The 19,941-nt window shown below is 38.0% G+C and overlaps 1 protein-coding gene across 2 annotated transcripts in view; it reads left to right on the top strand.

The window, feature by feature from the left end:
* PDGFC (platelet derived growth factor C) overlaps window positions 1–19,941 on the top strand; it is a 193,660-nt gene that overhangs the window by 30,399 nt on the left and 143,320 nt on the right. The window lies entirely within an intron of this gene.

Here is a 19,941-nt window from a genome sequence, read left to right as displayed (position 1 = left end):
TCACATTCCGACCAGCAAGATTTATCAAAATGGATTTATGAAGTCCAATGGGAAGTTAAAGTGACTGACATTGAGGTTGATATCAGTGAGACAGTTTGCCTGAGCTTCTCAGAGATGAAGTGAGCTGTGTCATAGGTGTAGTTCATTCACTGCTGATCTGTGATCAGTAATTCAGAGGTGGAGCTAGATGTGCATTTTCTCTTATCCATGGAGGCAAGTTAACCTTGACTAGAAGTAGGTAGAGGATTTAAGCATTATTGGTTAGATAGGTTCCTGGGGGGAGAGACTGAGTCTGGACAGCGAGACCACTAAGCACAGATGTTTTAGAGGGAATTCACTCACTGAAAAGATAACCAAATTAGATGATTGCTAATGTTCTCTTTGGCCTTGTAATGAGTTTTTATGTCAAACTCTAACTCTATCTTAGTGTGATAATCTGAGATCTATATGGTGTGTGTCTAAGCCATATTACTAAGCAGAAATATCAGAATTTCCTAAGAGTTTTAAAAGGAAACCATTCACTGTATTCACAGTCATGTTCACTTCTTTGCTCTGTAATCATAATATTACTATTATTCTCTTTCTCTCTCTCTCTCTTTCTCACACACACACACACACACACACGCACACATACGCCTGCTTGCTATTGTGTACCTGAATTATGCTGTTCCTTTAATTTATTATTACCAGTAGTTTTTGGGACCTGAAACGGTCATGGTAATTTGTTCACTTACAGTTTCTCAGAAGTTTTCAAACTTTTGCCTTCTAAGTTACTGAGGAATGTCAACAGATAGGGCATTGTTACTGACCACAAATACATTCTTCTTTATATCCTCAGCTTTCACACAGCTGTAATGTTGCAAGAAAAAAGTGCCTATTTATGGAAATGTGTTTTCTGTCCTCCTGCTGAAACTTAAAGGCTTATTTTAAAGTATTTCTAGAGCTGCCACCTGTTAAACGATAGTGATCTTATGCTTTGTAGATATTTTTATCATGAAAGAAGATAAGCTAGAAAAATAAAGTACATTGGATGTTGGAAAATGTCACAGACGTTTTGAATCCTGCTTGCATTGAGCCCGTGGACCCTCCTATTCTGGCCAGCCTTCAGGAGTGCCTGTGAGCACAAAGGAATGGCATGTATTTATACTTGTGTAAATAAGATTCTGTATATTTGCCACTGAGAACATGCAGGCAGCCCTTTTATGGTCAACAAGGGGTTTTCCCTCTGGCCTTTAGGCAGACCACAGGGCTAGGTGCCCAGGAGTGTATTTTTGCTATCAAACGGTATAATGGTTTCAGCTGGCTCCCTTTTATGAAATCTTAGAAATGGTTTTGTTATACTTGCCTTTATTCATTAATAAGTCATTCAAGAACTTATGAAGGGTTTTATGTTAAAAATCCAATTTATATAATTTATTTACTTATTTATTTTTAAACTTATTTTTTAAAATTCAAGTTAGTTAAAATACAGTGTCATATTGGTTTCAGTAGAATTTCGTCATTCATCTCATACATATGACACCCAGTGCTCATCCCAGCAAGTTCCCTCCTCTGTGCCTGTCACCTGTTAGCCCATCGCTCAACCCACCTACCTTCTGGCAACCCAGCCTGTTCTCTGTCTCCCGGGGCGCCTGGGTGGCTCAGTCGGTTAAGCGTCTGACTTTGGCTCAGGTCACGATCACACAGTTCGTGGGTTCGAGCCCCGCGTCAGGCTCTGGGCTGACAGCTAGCTCAGAGCCTGGAGCCTGCTTCTGATTCTGTATCTCCTTCTCTCTCTGACCCTCTCCTGCTCATGCTGCCTCTCTCTCTCTCTCCCAGAAATAAATAAAACATTAAAAAAAAAAAGAGTCTCCGATGGTTCCCCTTTCTCTCTGTTTTTATCTTATTTTTCCTTCCCTTCCCCTATGTTCATCTGTTGTGTTTCTTAAATTCCACATACGAGTGAAATCGTATGTTATTTGTTTTCTCCGCCTGACTTATTCCGCTTAGCATAGTACACTGTAGCTCCATCCACATTGTTGCAAATGGCGAGATTTCATTCTTCATGATTGTTGAGTAATATTCCATTGTACACATACACCACATCTTTATCCATTCATCAGTTGATGGATATTTGGCCCTTTCCATAATTTGACTATTGTTGATAGCACTGCTATAAACATTGGGGTTCATGTACCCTTTTGAATCAGCATTTTTGTATTCTTTGGATAAATACCTAGTAGTCCAATTGCTGGGTTGTAGGGTAGTTCTGTTTGTTTTTTTTTTTTTAAGTCACCTCTATTTCTGTTCAATTTTTAGTTTTGTTATTAGGTTCTGCCTGCAAAATAATGGTACTTTATTTATTTGATCAGATCTTATGTTCAAAGTTGCTGGTGTCCCTTTAAGAGATATATGGTATACTTAAGTAACTTCAAAATTTGTCTTTGATGAAGAGCCTTATGCATTCACATATCCAAAAAATTATTAAGCAATTTGAAAGTTGAAAAGATAATGGATAATTTTAGAAAACATAATTGAGCAAACACCTATTTGATATTTTGTTTTGATATGACATTTTTTTAAATAGCACTTAGTATTAATGTTGATTTTTAAATGTTTATTTATTATTGAGAGAGAGGAGACCAAGTGCAAGGCTGAGGGCAGAGAGAGAGGGAGACACAGAATCTAAGGCAGGCTCTAGGCTCTGAGCTGTCAGCATAGAGCCTGATGTGGGACTCGAACTCAAGAACTGCTAGATCATGACCAGAGCTGAAGTCAGATGCTTAACTAACTGAGCCACCCACGTGCCCCTATTCATGTTGATCTTAGTAACATTTTAAAACTCATTAATTCTAGAAGATGACAGAGCTAATGATAAGCTACTTTCTTTCCCTTGAAAGATGGTTGGATGTCCAGCTTTGAATCCAAGATTTTCTCTCAAACTACAGAGTAGTTTGTTGAGAGGCATCAATTTTTATGACTATTAGCCCCTCATCTTGTCCATTTTCTCATTTGTAAGGGAATAACTTTATTTTTAGTCATTTTCTATAAGTTATTCAACTACATGAAAAACGTTTCAAATAGCACTGTTTTTAAACTTATCTTTCACTCATCTCAAAGATTTCTATCCATCCTTTCAGATCTTGGCTCAATAGTCAGTACATTAGTATAACGCTCCCTGTTCATTCACTCTTCAGTACTCATTGAGAATCAGCTGCGTGCTCGGCCATTTGTCTTCAGTCTTCTTGGTCTCAAGATCCTTTTATATTTGTGAAAACTATTGAAGATGCCAAGGAGCTTTTGTTTGTGTGAATTATATTGGTTAATGATTATCATATTAGAAATTAAGACTGAGGAAGTATAAACATTTATTTATCCATTTAGAAATAGCAAATTCATTTAAAAATAGCAGTGATAAATATATTAACATTAACATAGCTTATGAAGACAATAATTATATTTTCCAGCATAAAAACAGTTGGTAAGAAGAGTGGCATCATTTCACAGTTTTTGAAAATCTCGTTAGTGTCTGGCTTGCTGGAAGACATAAATTTTCATATCTGCTCCAGTGTTCACCCTACTGTGCTGTCATGTATTAAATGATCTCAGTAAAACTTGACTGCACACTAATGGGAAAATAGTTTTGACCTCAGAGACCAACACAAGGGCCTTGTGGACAGACTCCCAGAGGTTCATGGAGCACACTTTGAGAACCTCTGGTCTAGGGTGTAGACCAGTGTATAAAGAGATACCAATCCCGACTCTTGTGAACCTGAAGTTTATTCTCTAATACTGAGCAATTTTCCTTCTTATCTAGTGCTTTTAACTTTTTGACTAAAGTTTCGAAAGTGGCAGAGATTCTTTGTTTTTGATTCTTACTCATTGGTTTATTTTTCTGTTTTACAGTATGAAACATTTCTTGAGTGAATGGATAAAATTAACTCTTCATAATGTTGAATATATGTTTTCTAATCCTATATTTAGGGTATTTGCTTTATTAGCATAGACATGGTATGATTCCATAATCTTAAGGAAGACTGGCTTAAGTCTTCCCAGATTAAATGTGTGCTTTTTAAGCTTTTTCAGGGTACCTGGGAATATATACTTAAGTACTTGTTTAGGAAGGAAAGGATATTCAAACTAGAAAACAATTGATTTGGTGTAATAATGGGATGTTTCTGTAACAGTTTAGTGACTACAAATCAATAATTTGACTCCTTAAAATGTGTACTGTTATTTTTAATTATTTTTTTAAAAAGTTTATTTATTTTGAGAGAAAGAGAGAGAGATGGAGAGAAAGAATCCCAAGCAGACTCCATGCTGTCAGCACAGAGCTGGACTGGAGCTTGTTCTCATGAACCTTGAGATCTTGACTTGAGCCAAAACCAAGAATGGGACGCTTAACTTACTAAGCCATCCAGGAGCCCCTAAATGTGTATTTTCAGTTATTTACATTTTCACCATTATAAAGGCCTTTCATATGTAAAGTAACTATCTGAATTGTTGTTAATTATTTTAGATATAATGAGAAAATCCAATCTTTTTTCTATGCATGTGATTATAAGTAAGGAACAGTGCTTCTAGAAAGTTGTGTTGCAGACTATCTGAAATTGCCTGCCAGATTCCAGCAAGCAATTTTCTTTCCAGTAAGCCACTAACAGCTTTATATGTTGTCCACCCTAGTGGCAGTTCCATTTTTACTCTGTTTTGTGTCTACATGAAACTGGTATCCATGTTAACAGTGTTGTATCATATGGGTTATATCTAAGAAGTAATGTTTGTAGAGGAAGGATCAGAGGTAGGAATCAAAATTACTACATAGTAAGTGCTTAGAATTAATATTTCTTAGAAGGATGTGTTAATTCCATTTCTTCTTGAAGATGTGTTGATTTCTTAACAATTTTTTGAGAGGTATTTTATTTTAAAAAGGTACAATTTACATATACAATGATACAACATTTTCTTCATATATTTCATTTGGCTCATAAGACAGCTCTGAGGTGAATTCCTCATTGCCATTTAAATGAAAAATACCTTTTCTTATATATGAGATTTGTAGAGACTCATCCTTTCAAGCCCTTTTTATGGGCCTAATTTTATTTTTTAGGTTTATGAGAGAAGATCCAGTATGTGAGAATAAGGCCTTGCTGATTATAGGATTTTCTTTCATGTAGGGTTGAACTTGCTTGTTATTTCTTGTTTCTATATATGACTCATTGAGTTATTTTTCTAGTGAATTCACATTGTTCATGATGTCATAGTATTACAAGTTTATGCACATGTTGTTGTATGATATAATTTAAGACAATATTTGGAACCAGAGAACAAACACAACTTTAATTTTTTTAAATGTTTGTTTATCTTTGAGAGAGAAACAGAGACAGAGCGTGAGCATGAGAGGAGCAGAGAGAGGGGAAAGGTAGACACAGAATCCAAAGCAGGCTCCAGGCTCTGAGCTGTTAGCACAGAGCCTGATGTGGGGCTCAAACTCATGAGCTGTGAGATCATGACCTGAGCCGAAGTTGGATGCTTAACCAACTGAGCCAGCCACTTGCCTCCAAAACAAATGTAACTTCAAAGAGGTGATGTAGTAACTACAGTAGAGGTTGGAGTAGTGTATGTGGCTTGGCGTATCTTTGAGCCTAAATAATGATAGACAAATTAAATATCAAATGATCTGTAATTAATTAATTATATAGGCCTGGATTTTATTCATCTGAAGGCTGAAACAGAAGCCATTAATTATATGGTTTGGACAAATTTGTGGGCTGTACTGAATCTCAAATCCCAGATCCTGAGGGGTTGTATCTGGTACTGGCTTTGACATTTATTTAACAGAAAAATCTAATATTTGATAGTAATGCAGACATTACCTCAAATCAAATTTGTTTAAAAATTTTTCAAACTGTGCTACCTATTCTAGTATCATCGCATAAATGATGCTTATATTAGTAGTTTACTTATATGAGAAAGCATTAAATATACAGACCATTTATAATTTCCAGATTTTTTCTTTTGATAAGAATGTCTAAAATCTACATGCGATAGCTACCCTTAACACTTTGTTACATAGCTTTTATAACTTCTATGTGTGAATATTTCTACATTTCAAAGTATTTTTTACAAAAGTGAGATCTCATATATATGTTATTTTTCTGATTGAAGTGTAGCTGACACACAATGTTACATTTCTTTCAGGTGTAGAATGTAGTAATTTGGCAAGTTTATATGTTATGCTGTGCTCCCCACAAGTGTAGCCACCATCTGTCACCATACAACACTATTACAATATCATTGACTGTATTCCCTGTGCTTTACCTTTTATCCCTGTAACTTATCCATTCCGTAAGTGGGTGCCTGTACTCCCATCCCTCTTCACCTGTATTGCGCATCCCCTGCCACCTCCCTACCCTCTGGCCACCATCAATTTGTTCTCTATATTTATGGGTCCGTTACTGCTTTTTGTTTGTTTATTCATTTTTTTCTTTTAGATCCCACATCTAAGTGAAATCATATGGTATTTGTCCTTCTCTGTCTGACTTACTTCACTTACCCTCTAGGTCAGTCTATGTGGTCACATTTGTGTGTGTATTATATGTCTCCCACATCTTTATTCATCTCTCACTGGACACTTCTGAGAAAGGCTTAATATCAAAAATATATAAAGAACTTATATCACTTGACACCCTCCAAAAATAATCTAGTTAAAAATGGGCAGAGGACCTGAAAAACACTTGCCAAAGAAGACATCCAGATGGCAAACACACACATGAAGAGATGCTCACTCCCACTAATCTTCAGAGAAATGCAAATTAAAACCACAATGGGGTATCACCTTACACCTGTCAGAGTGGCTGCAATCAAAAAGACAAGAAGTTGGCAAGGATGTGGAGTGAAAGGACCCCCTCTGCACTGTTGGTGGGAATGTGCAGCCACTGTGGAAACAGTATAGGGATTTCTCAAAAAAATTAAAAATAGAAATACCATATGATCCAGGAAGACTGGGTGTTTACCCAAAGAAATAAAAACATTAATTTAAAAACATAATATTTTAAATTATAACACCCTTATGTTTATTGCAGCATTATTTACAGTTCGCAAGATATGGAAGCAACCTAAGTGTGCATATGGATAAATGGATATGTTATTTTTTAACCTGATTTTTTTCCAGTCTATTGTCATTCTCTTTCTGGATAAACACTTGCTTGTGATTGTCAGTGATTCCTAAAATATTTTGTGTTATAATTCATTTGATATTTTACATAAGTCTATGAAACATCTCTTTCCCCCCATAAGAGTGCATATAGAAGAAAATATCGTATAAAGTTGTAGGGGTCTTAAGACCATGAATCTCTGAATAAGAAACATTGATCATATCATCATTCTTTTTAAAAAAATTTTTTTATGTCTTTATTTTATTTTGAGAGACAGAGACAGAGAGCGAGCGAGGGAGGGGCAGAGAGAGAGGGAGACACAGAATCTGAAGCAGGCTCCAGGCCCTGAGCTGTCAGCACAGAGCCCGACATGGGGCTCGAACCCCCAGACTATGAGATCATGACCTGAGCCGAAGTTGGACAGTCAACTGACTGAGCCACCCAGGCGCCTTGATCATATCATCATTATTAACTGCTTCATAGTATTCCCACCAGTGAAACATGGTTTAAGTGGTGGCATACTGTTAGACTTTAAAATTACTTATTTTTTAATGTTTATTTATTACTTATTTTGAGAGAGAGAGAAAGGGGATTTGGGGAGAGAAAGTCCCAAGCAGGCTTCATGCTCAGTGCAGATCTGGGCTCAAGGCTCAGTCCTTCTATCCTGGGATTGTGGCCTGAGCTGATATCAAGAGTCCACTGCTTAACTCACTGAGCCACCCAGGCTTCCCCTAAGATTGTTTTAAATTTGACTCATAAGCTACTCCTCAGTGAACACTTTGGTTATAAACATATTTTTAGATATATATTTTTTTCTATTTCATTAGAATGACTTCCAGAAGGTTGAATTATTGGATCAAAATTTTGCTTTTTTCAATATGTTTGCTATATATTACCCTACTGCTTTAAAAAAGCTATACAAATGTCTTTTCATAAGAACTATGTAAGAGTACCGTTTTACTTTATTTGGTATAATGCCTCTAATATTTGCCAACCTGATATGCAAATGTAATATATTGATTTATAATTAGTAAGTGTAGTGTATCAATATTAAATGTCATCTTAAAATTTAGAAGGATTTTCAGGTCCTGGTTTTGTTAATCAGGTAATGGATTGTAAAATTCCTTGGTCATTGTCATCTTGAAGGAAAGAATTCAGTTGAGTCCATAGATAGAATTAAAGCAGCAAAGGTTTTATTTAGTAAAGCGAAGGTACACTGCAGAGAAGTAAAGGAAGCAGACCGGCCCAAGGTTAGGTAACAGCCCTGCTGAGTTCTGCATTGTGTTTTCATGGGGGTCTATTTTGCCTCCTCCTCGCCATCTTGTCATTATTATAGCACCTTCTGGATCTGCCTTGGTTTCCTCTTCCAGCATTTTCCTTCATGTTGAGTGCCATCTTCCCAGGAGTGCGTAAGGGATACCCTAGGTGCAGAAGGGAAAGAGCAAGACCGCAATGCAAATCATATTATAACAGCCTTGGAGTTGCTAGAGAACAAGGTTTTCCTTAAGTGCGCATGCTACAGTGTTGAGAAAATCCCTGTGGCCTGTATCTTTTGTTTATTGGGCTGTGCTAAGCCGCAGGAGGGATTGGTCTAAGGGAGTCAGTGGTCTCTGGGCAGAGACTGGGTGGTCCCTGGCAGTTTCCCATCTACTGTCCTCTCCTCTCTCCTGCTCATGTGTCCATAACTGCCTATTCTTGCTGGTGCCTTCATCCTGCACTTGACAGCCTCCAGAACTGTGAGAAATAAATATTTGTGTAAGCCACCCAGTCTGTGGTACTTTTGTTATAGCAGCCTGAGGCGACGAAGACGTTATGATCTTAAAGCCCATAATGGCTCCTTACTCTCTAAGAACTTATCTTAGGTGACTTTTTTCCCACCAGGAATAAAACAGCTCCAGGAAGAAATTTGACTTTCAATAAATATTAGAGATTGTAGGGTCATAGAACTTTCAGAAACTTATTCAGAGATTTTAGAGACTTAAAAAAATATTTAGTCCACTATGTTCCAATAGATGATTATGTCTTTCTTATTTTAAACTATCTAAGTGATGTTTTAGATTCTTCACTTTAGGTTTTATTGTGACGATTTGCAGAAGAAATAACTCATACTGGGTTCATGATGGAAAGGCTGTATGTAGCACTTCATCCAGCTCTGGACACAATCTTATGCACACTAATTCTTGAGAAACAAGAATTAAAAGCTTTAAATGATGATGTTTCCAAGAGTTGGAAGCCTTTTTCTCTTACTATGACCTTTTCTTGGGAGATTACTTCCATGACTGTGGCTTCAATAACCATATATTTATTGCTAATTTTCAAATCTGTGTTCTGCACACATCTTGCTTTTGTCATTCAGACCCAACATACCCAAATGCCTGCTGGTCATAACTACTTGGATGTTCCCTTAACATCTCCATTTCAACATATTGTAAGTTGCTCTTAATTCCCATGCTTAATTCTTCTCACAAAATTCCATTGTATAGGAATGTCTTAGCCCATTGGGCTGCTGTAACAAAAGTGCCATGGACTGGGTGGTATTTCTTACAGTTCTGGAGGCTGTGAAGTGCAAGATCAAAGCACCAGCAAGATTATGTATCTGCTGAGGGCATGCTTCCTTGTTCACAGACAGCTGTCTCTTCACTGTAACTTCACACAGTAGGAGGAGCAAGGGAACTCCCTTACAGCACTAATACTATCCATAGGGCTCCACCCTCATGCCTTGGGTCCCCCTTCCTGATAAAATCACACTGGATGTTAGTTTTCAGTATGTGAATTTGGAGGGAAACAATGTTCAGTCTGTAACAAAGGATATAATAACACTTTTCACCAAATTGTTTCCATCGGAAATCTGAATTCCTCATTCCCATCTCTATCCTTATATTTAAATATTTTCCAGATCTATTGTTTCTGCCTCCTAGCTCTGTCTTAAATATTCCTTTCCAGCACCTCTGCAATAACTTGAGTTCTAGACAACATCATAGCCTCCCGGATTATGCAGTGGCCTCTAATTTGCCATTCCCCTGCCATTCATGTAGTCCATTCCATATGTCTTTTACGCTGCTGTCAGAAACGTCAGTCTCTTAAAATTCCTCTGTCAGTGGGAGTCCCTTCCGTGCCTCTGTGCCGACCTCAGTTCTTGAGTTTGGCCAAGAAACTCAAGTAAGTAAGCATTGACTAGCAGTTAAAGGGAAAATACACTTTCAAGATGGGAGAGCGGACAGGCCCAGAGGTACCAACTGTACTGGGGTTTAGGGGCGTCTTTTCTTTTTGAGTTTACATAGGTTATGAGTCATAGCTAGGGCGGTCTCCTGCTGAGGTTGTGTCCAATCATCTAAGAGACTCCTCCAACCAGCGGAGAGGGGATGTTTTGGCTCTGTATGGTAATTGTCAGAACTGTCCTGACAGCTCTGTGTGTGTGTGTGTGTGTGTGTGTGTGTGTGTGTGTGTGTGTATAAACAGCAATAAAACTGTATTCTGCTGTAGCTCTGGGTTACTGTAGAGCAGCGGTTATAGGGAAAGACACATGAGTGCTCCCTGGGGCTTTTTCCAGCCATGTGTGTTCCAGGGGTGGTTGGCGGTTTCTTGATTTCTGTCTTTCTAATGGTCAGAAAGTCCCATATTCTGCTTATATCTTAACTAATTGCCCATTCTATCACCTCCAAAAACTCTCCTTTGCTTTTTGGATAAAATCTGTGTTTCTCAGCATGGTTTTCAGTCTTTCACTCTAGTCTTTCCTCTTTTGCCCTCCACCCTCCATTTACCTCATGTTCCTACTGCATGAAACAGAACTGCAGACTTGGAACCTCATGGCTTCTCATAGCTCTGCGTACCCCCTGCTGTCTTCCGGGGACACCGTTCCTCACCATGATGGCTTTAATTCTGGCCCTCTGTTCTGTGTTGCCTTGTCCACAAGGCCTTCCCTAAGTCTTTTGTGCCGTGTTAATGTGTTTCTCCTTTTCATGGATCTTAGCCACATGTTTACTCAGGCTACATTTTGCTTTGTAACCTTCTGTCTTTTTTATTGTGGGCATCTACATTTCTGTTTTCACGAACATGGAATCATAGTGCATCCCCTTTATAATATGATTTTTCAATAAATAATGACATATTATGGGTATTAAGTAATTCGTCAAGAGCATTACTTTATTCATGGCATGCTGCTGTTCTTTTCAATTCATATTCTGTAATTCCTTCGGCCAGTTTTCTCTTGAACAATATATAAATTTTGACTCAATTTTTTGTGTCTCTCTAAGCAATGATACAGTGATTATCCTTTTTACCTTAAACTTATTTTAAAGCACTTAAAAGCCATTTCTCATTTTGGTTAGCGTGTTCTTAGTGCTAGTAGAGCTAAACATTTTTCTTCATATATTTGTGGCCAGTTGCATTTCTCTTTTGGTTGAGTACATCTTCACACCCTTGATCCATTTTCCTGTTGGTCAACATCCCTGCTGTTACTGGAGGGGGTCCCGGCAGGAAACAGATGGAAACTTAATAATGAAGAAACTTTGAAAATAAAAATATACGCATGTGAACATAACTTCATAAAAATAATCCAGTTTTTCAAAGAAGAGCTTTATTGATAATGGTGGAATTGTTTTACATTTTTGAAATTTTCTTAGCATCTGACATCATGGAAGATCCCTAGATGTTCATTTCTGCTCCTGCATTCGGTCTCTTGTGATATCATACCGTGTTGGCACTGACAAACTTCACTGTAGCCTCAAGAGAGAATGAACATGCAAAATGCAGAATGTATGGTAACATTATCTTGACAATAACTTTGATATCATGGACCCCTTGAAAAGGACTTGGGAATCCCTGAATCATACTTTGAGAGTCATTAAGGACAGGGATTTGGAGGAAGAGGTCACCTGACTAGAAAATAAATGAGACAGGATATAGAAGAAATAAATAGCCCAGGCTTTCCCTCCTTTTGCCCTCTGTACTTCTGCCAGTGCTTTGCTTTGACCAAACCCAGCCAGTTGCTGGAGGGCAAGGGAGCCTGGTCTGGTAGCCTGTCAAGGTCAGCTCCCTGAAGGCACAGACAGAGGCAGAGAAGGGTGCAGAATGATGGAGGAACAACCAGCTCATTCTCTGCCTTTCTTTGTACTGAAGGATAAAATAAAGAACAAAAAGCTGAGTGCTGGCATTGGTACATCCAAGAGAAGGGGTGGAAGCTGTTGTCGTATTGTTGTTGTTGCTATTTTGGACACAGCAAGCACAGTAAGCCACTTGTTAGACCAGTTAGGAGTAAGAGTTCCTGGGAGCACAGGGTGAATCAAATAAAAACGTTAAAAATAAAAGAGAGTATTAGTTCATTCCCCTTTTCTTGAATAGGAGTGAGTTGGGGGGGGGTGGTAGAAGTTGTGGGAAGGAGGAGGATCTGAAATGTGGTGGAGATTGCCTTCCAACGGTTCTCATTCGCACCCCCCATTTTCCAAATTCTCACTTATTCTTGAGATGCAGTCAAGGCTTGAAGTTCAGATACTCAAGGGAAACAATTCAGATCCTGGAGAAACTAAAACCAGATACTTTTGAAGCTCAGCCTACGGATAGCTCAGCTATCTATCTATAGCTAATAGATATATCCGACTGTGATAGAAAGTCACGTAGCTCATAAATAAGCCGGGCATGTTTGGTGTTGACTCCAGCCAAAAAACAAGGTGGTAATTTATATTTTAATACTAATCTCCAATGACTTGATGTCTCCGTGTTTCACATAATAGGAAAAGGAAAGGTTCTGATTTGTAGTTACACCTTGCTAATCGTATTTCCATTCTAGCAACTGTGAGTTTGCATTTTAAAGTTTTACAAAGTGAGTGCCTGACATTTTAATTTCTTTATGAGTAAAGACCTGCATTTTTTAAAATGGTGTATTACTGTTGTTCGTGTCGGACTGTAAAATCCAACATACACAACCAGTTCTTGTAATTCATGGTAGTTATGTTCTATAACGTCATTACAAATGTGGAATTCGTGCAGACTGAACCATTGCTCCTCAAGGACATACGGGAGGGTCAAGTTTCTTCGAGCCCTTGGTCACATTTTCATCAACTGATAAGTAGAAAAACTTGTGTTGTATGTACTTCTGTTTAAAGACACCTTATGTAATATATATTGTTGAATCGTGGACACTGAATTCATAGCCAACAGCGCTGCAACCCATGCCTGAACAAAGCTTACCTAGCACACGTATTTTCTCTGAAAGGCTGCAGTGTCTCCTCCCTGTGCCTAGGAGCATTGGACAGCACTACAGTGGTATGTGTGGGGGCTTTTTAAACAGTGAAATCAGAAAAATGCAAAAAACAGGGCACTGCATGCACTGCGAAAGGGACGCTTTATGTTCATTGAGTGAGCTGAAACAAGAAGCTGGGAATGTGCACCTTGGATGGTTCCAAGATTTCACAACTGCACATGCACTTGTCCACGAGTGACCGCAGAAGTGCTGCATGTGGATTCTGGGGTTACAAAGGACTTTTAGCCAGTAGGTAAATTAGCAAATATGGAATCCATGAAAGATGAGAATCTAGTATGGTAGGTTTTCCTATTATATTAAATACATGAACAGCATTCCGTTTTATACAAGGACATGGAGCAAATATCTAGTGCTGTCTACTGTGGGCCAGCATTTCCTTAGCTTTCTTTCATTTAGGTCTGTAAGCAAACCCATGAATTAGCAAAGATGAGGCAGCTCGGTCTCCAGAGAAGTTATGGAACGTTCCCAGGGTCTCTCGCTGGGGTACAGAGGGGCAGGGCCGTCTGACTTGACCAGGTGACAATTATGAACAAATATTAACTCATTTCACACTTTTTCTTTCACTCTTTGAGTGCAAATACAGTGTGCCATTTCTGGGTTCACTTCCTTTAACTAGATAAAGTAAATATTATGCTTGCCTGGATATCTGAAAGCTAAACCTGAGAGCATTCATTTATAATTTTTTCAGTGTTGTCCTTAGAAATGTAAATTGTACAAAATGTGAAGTTCAATTTAACACAGTCAGTCAGACTCCTTCTCAAAACAGACTCTTTGGCGTATTAAAAGCTGCTAATAATAGATTAAATTAGCATTACATTAGTAAGTAAATATACCACTCTCACTTCTTTTATTTATACATTTTCTAAAACAGCGCTATTTTTAAACCAAATGATATACTTTAGGTGTCATGACTAGGTATTGTAAGTGCTTTTTAAATGTTGCTGTAATATACTTTTTCTGAAGAACGTATGGACCAATTTTCAAGGGAAAGAAAGTTCTTAAAAAAAGATTAAAGCATATCGTACCACCTGCGAGTTTTCTGTTCAACAGATATAGTTAAAAAAAAAAACCTCCTATAAATGTAATGTTTAAAATACATATGAAAGTATGTTCCACTGTAAGTATAACCCCTAATTCTGAGTAAATATCTCCACTTTAGTTTAAGAGGATGGTTGGCAAAGTGAATGTCTGGGTGGTCCAAGATTTCATGGGAGCAGAGCAGTCCAGGGCCCAAGGAGCTTCATCTCTGATATTAACAACCTTACCTTCGGCCACTCTCATGCCCTTAATTGCCCCAGCTCTAATGAACAGTTAAGGTGCAATGTACTTCAAGATTACTCTGGGACACTTTTCCTGGATAGCAATGAAAGAGAATCACTACTGACCTCCTCCCCCATTGCCAGCCAGCCCTGTGATTGTCAAGCTTCCTAAAGCATATGCACGAACCAAAGAGGTTAATGTGATCCAGGGCAACTTAAGCCTTCATGGGTCTCTGCCTATAATTTAAGTGTTCTTCTCACTAGAAACGTAATACTCTTTGTCCTGCAGCTTAGAGGCACCCTTAACAATCTTTTTATTGTCACTGTGCAGTTATCTTTTCAGAAGCTCTACATTAGTCTTGGGAAGATAATCCAAAAATGTTTTAATAACAGGAAATATTTGCCATTGTACCCAGAATACAAAAGAGTTCATGTGGACTGGGGAGCTGAGTCATACATCTGGTTTCAAGTTCTAAAGGTCAGAATTCTGAGGCTGTCACATCCTTTGTTTTCACAATTCTTGTCAATTTTGTCTGTTCTGAACAACTTTGCTGCATTCCACACTTCGCCCCCGCCCTCCCACAATAGGTAGCAGGGAAAAAAAGTTAAAATACAGTTATTTTAACTGGGATTACTGGGCAGGAAAATCAGAACCAATAATAAAAGTGATAAGTGAAAAGAAGTGAGTGTTATGTACAATAAAAATATAAGCCCATATTCTTAACTGTGATTTTTATTACAAGAAGTCTGGACTTTATAATGGGATTTCATTTTTGTTTACAATTATATGACTATTGAGGTAACGTCTTATTTAAAACAAATTCCTTTTAAGACAGTGTAAACATTTTACTCTGTACGTTATCTCCCTCCCCGCACCCCCCAAATCTAATAGTAGGATTTCCGGTTCTATGAATCCTTCATTGATCAGGCTCAAATATCTAATAGCAACTTCGTTCATCCTCTTTAGATATCTTAAGTTCAGCCGTTTAGAAATCTTTTCGGTTTTCCAAATTTGATGATGCTTCCACATTTTTTGTATCTGCTCTTTCTTCCTAATGCCTGACATTCATTTTCCACTTATCTGCCTGAAAAAATGTCATACAGCAACCAGAGTAAACTGTATAATATATTTTTAGTTAAATCTGATTTTGAACAAGATTATTTTTTCAATGCTGTTTTTCTTAAAGTGCAATTTTGAGAAATATATGCATCCAATATATATTAAGTTGCCCAGTATTCACCCAAAGGCATATACTGGTGAGATAAAAAATAAAGTATTCTTTTGGGAGAGGTTAGAGATGTGAGTCTAATGACAAATGAATTCAGTGAGTAACCTAGTTCGTTTAGTTTAAATTCAAAATCAATTGGCAACTTATTTAGTGTTCTGGCATCTGGTATATTACCATCTGTGAACCCAGATTTTTTTTCAACATTTCTACTTGTGTGGGCCTTCTGAACATGGCTGTGCGCTTCTCAGGACATGACAAGTTCTGGCCTGTCAACACAGATATCTTGAAAGGGCCATTTGAAAGTAGGTAACTTGTTGTGAAATCAAGTATTTAAAAATGTCATCAGCCATTCCTAATATCTACAAGTCACTGAAGGAGAAATAACTAGGGAATGTTTTCTATGCTATTTTGCATTAAGGTTGAGCATTAGCTCCTTTTTTTCTTTTCTTTTTTTCTTTCTTTTTTTTTTTTTAAGTTGACCCAAGTTAACCTTTATTGAATAGTAAATCATTCATTGAGGGAGGAGGAGGGGGAAGAGGAAAGATTGTGTCTCTTTGGATAATTCTTTTGTATTTTTATGCCTTCCAGGGCTGGAAGAATCAGAATTATATGTGCGAGTGCCCTGGGGCAAAATCAGTTTAATTTTTTTTAACTGGAAGTAGTTTATATTTTATTGATCTTTGTTGCTATGAAAGATTGATTTTCTTTATTGTAAAATTATTTTTATAAGATGCTAGTTACTTTTCCCCCCCCTTTATTTCCTTTTTCTTCTCTTTCCTCCTTCAACTGATATCTTACCTAGATACCTATATCTAGATAGCTTAAGACGTAGGATGTATAATATTTTCATAATTTCTAAGTTTTTAACAGACAATGATAAATTTTCTGCTTAAGCACATAGATATTTACATATGGGATTGGGACATTATTTACATAGTATTTTTATCTTTATTCAGTCTTTTTCCAAGGGTTGACTGACATGCATGCTCTTGCTAGTTGGCATTTTGCATTTTTATGTATTTATGTATATATGTATGCATGCATGTATTTAGGGAGACTGTGAGGAGGGTTATAGAGGGGGAGAGAGAGAATCCCAAGCAGGCTCCTCACTGTCAGTGCAGAGCCCAAGGTGGGGCTTGAACTTACAAGACCTGAACCGAAGTCAAGAGGTGGAAGTTTAATTGACTGAGCTGCCTAGGAGGCTTATTTTAAACTAAGACTTTCAGAATTTTGAGGGTCTGTAATGCTCAGTCTGTACAGGAGAGTCACTGCCTTCTTGTCTTTTGTTTTCAGTTGACACTCCTGAATGTCCCCTCATGGACTCATTTACTGCAATTGTTTCTACTGATTCATTTTTGAAAGAGTTCCTGCACATTTTTGTGTTTATTGTTTCTTTGCCTTGTTGCGTTTTTTTTTTTGTTTGTTTGTTTGCTTCTCTTGTACATGTAATCATATTGTTAGCGTGGCGGTCCTCTTGAGAACCTCCATAGAGATAAACACTTGGTCCTTCAGTAATTATAAACTTTATTCTTATGACAAGCAATATGAGGGGGAAAAAATAGGAATGTCTTGTAAGCAGTGCTTTTCAGAAAGCCCTTTATGGTTAATTGTGTTTGTTACAGGCTGTGTATGAAAAAGTCTTTAAAGACCACCATAAAAGGATGTTTCTCATAGTCTTTTAAAGAGTGGCAGAAAGAAACTGAACTGACAGGTTAAAATGAGGGCTATCTAATGCGAATTTTGATCATGGGGCCGTGAGTTAGATCCCCATGTTGGGCATAGAGATTACTTAAAAAAATGAACACTATCTAAAGAAATGAGTTTAGAGCATGGAACCAGATGAAATACCTCTTTACAGTCTGCGAATTTGCAAATCCCTTCTGTTGGCCGTTTGTGCCTCAGTTGTTCTTCCCCCACAGTGTGCCCCCTGGTTCTGTTTACTCCACTGAGCTTGTGTTTTATCTCCTCCTTACCCAGCCTACGTCTTTTCCTTTTCCTTTATACTGACTAGCTTATAATGCGTGAGGTTCCCGTGTTTAAGGTTGGATAGATAGAAAAGGTGCTTTTAAATGATTAAATGAGGAAAAATATAACCAAAAGACAGCAGAAGTGAGAAGTGCAGAATGATTGCTCATGGTACATTAGTGCAGTGGAAATCAGCATTCCATAAAATTAAAGAGAAATGAATTTATGGCTTAACTTTTCTTTTCTTAAGCCCAACCAAATGTATGTTTGACACTATGGAAAGTAAATTATTTCCTTACATGGAACACATTAGAGATGTATTCAATAAATCTGGTATTCTAGAAATATTCACCACCTATCCCATTCCTGTATTTTATCATCAAGCAAATTGAACTATTTAATGAGCTCCAGAATTATCCTCCCTCCGAAGTCTCCTCTCCATGGTTTTGTTCTTTAAGTCTCTCACTCTTGAAATGCATCCACTTCCTAAGTGTTTACAGGGCAAGTTTTACAAATGTGAAAAGGCTTTAAGCCCCAGCTTAAATGCTATTTTCCACTCAAAACCTTTTATGATTTTGCCAGGTGGAAATAATCTCTTTCTCCCAAGTTTCCATGGTTCTTTCTCTGTATCTCTCTTAGAACAATTACCATAGTCAGTCTTTAATCTGTAAGGGTTTTAGACCCTGAGCCCTTAAAAATGAGGATTAATGTAAGATATATTTTAAATTTCTTACAGTTCTCAGCATAATGGCCTGAGTCTATTTTAAGCTTAACACTGAGTGAATGAATGAATGACAGATGAGTTGGCCGTGACTACTATGATGTATATTTTACTGTGATACAATAAAAGGTTATTGATAGATGTATCCTTATTATTTGCAATGTAAAAGTCTGTTTTTGGAGCCCATTTCTTTTTTATATATAATACTGACTGTAATCTAATTTCTTGCCTTCCAATGCTACACGCATGTAAGATGCCTCCCTTGTATCGATCTCTGGTTCTGATGTTTCTCTGATTCCAAACTTGCATATTTATCTATCTGTGGATATCTGATGGGCTTCTTACTAAAAGAGACTTCACTGTTTTTCACAAATATACTTCTCACCTGTTTTCTTCCTTCTTTTAAAAGGGACCACTGCCCCCACCTTTTACAGAGTTGCTAGTGAGGAAAGTATGAAGGATTCTTGACCCCCCCCGCCCTTTTCCCATTCCTTTTTGCATATCCAGCTCATTGGCAGGTATGCTTTCTTTAAAAAAAAAAAAAAAGAAATTTTTTTAATGTTTATTCATTTTTGAGAGACAGAGACAGACCATGAGGAAGGGAGGGGCAGAGAGAGGGAGACAGAATCCAAAGTAGGCTCCAGGCTCTGAGCTGTCTCCACAGAGCCCAATATGAGGCTCGAACTCACTGACCATGAGATCATGACTGACTGAGCCACCCAGGCGCCCCCGGTCTGCTTTCTACATGTCTCCTGCCACCGCTGTTACTTCACTGTGGCAGTGTCCTGAATTTCTTATTTCCACTCATGGTCCCACTCTGCATTTGCACCAGAGCCATCTTTTAAAAATGTAGGTAAGATCCTGCCAAGCATGTACTTCCCACCTGTGTCTTCCCAGTTGGATTAGAATAAACTCCAGGCAGTCTTTGCTGGCTTCAGAGCCCTTTGTAATCTGGCCTGTATCTGCTTCTCTGACCTGATTTTCTCAGTCTCCCTTTTTTCTCTATACATTCTGTCCAGGTGACTTGTCATAGGTATACTGAGCTTGATCTTATTCTGGCAGTTTCTTCAGGCTGGAAATCTTTTATCCCAGATTCTTCTCCCCACTTAGATTCCAGCATATATGACACCTCTGCCACCAGGCTTTCTGCAGGCCTGCTCTTACACTCTGCTCTGCCTACTTCACAGCATGACTGTGTCACCTGCCTCTCATTGTTCGCATGCTGTCTTTCCCCAAGTGAGCCTCCTGTTACTAACCAGAAGGACGCAAGCACTGGGGAAGTGGTTCTCTCTCCCCCATCAGCTCTCAACCAGAGACTGTTAGGATTTGGTGTATAAATACCCCAGCTCTCCACCCCTCAGATGGGAAACTCTGA

This window comes from Hyaena hyaena, unplaced genomic scaffold (genome assembly GCF_003009895.1).
Source record: "Hyaena hyaena isolate Hyena2069 unplaced genomic scaffold, ASM300989v1 scaffold_951, whole genome shotgun sequence".
NCBI lineage: Eukaryota > Metazoa > Chordata > Mammalia > Carnivora > Hyaenidae > Hyaena > Hyaena hyaena.
This window is presented reverse-complemented; position numbering and strand designations above follow the sequence as displayed.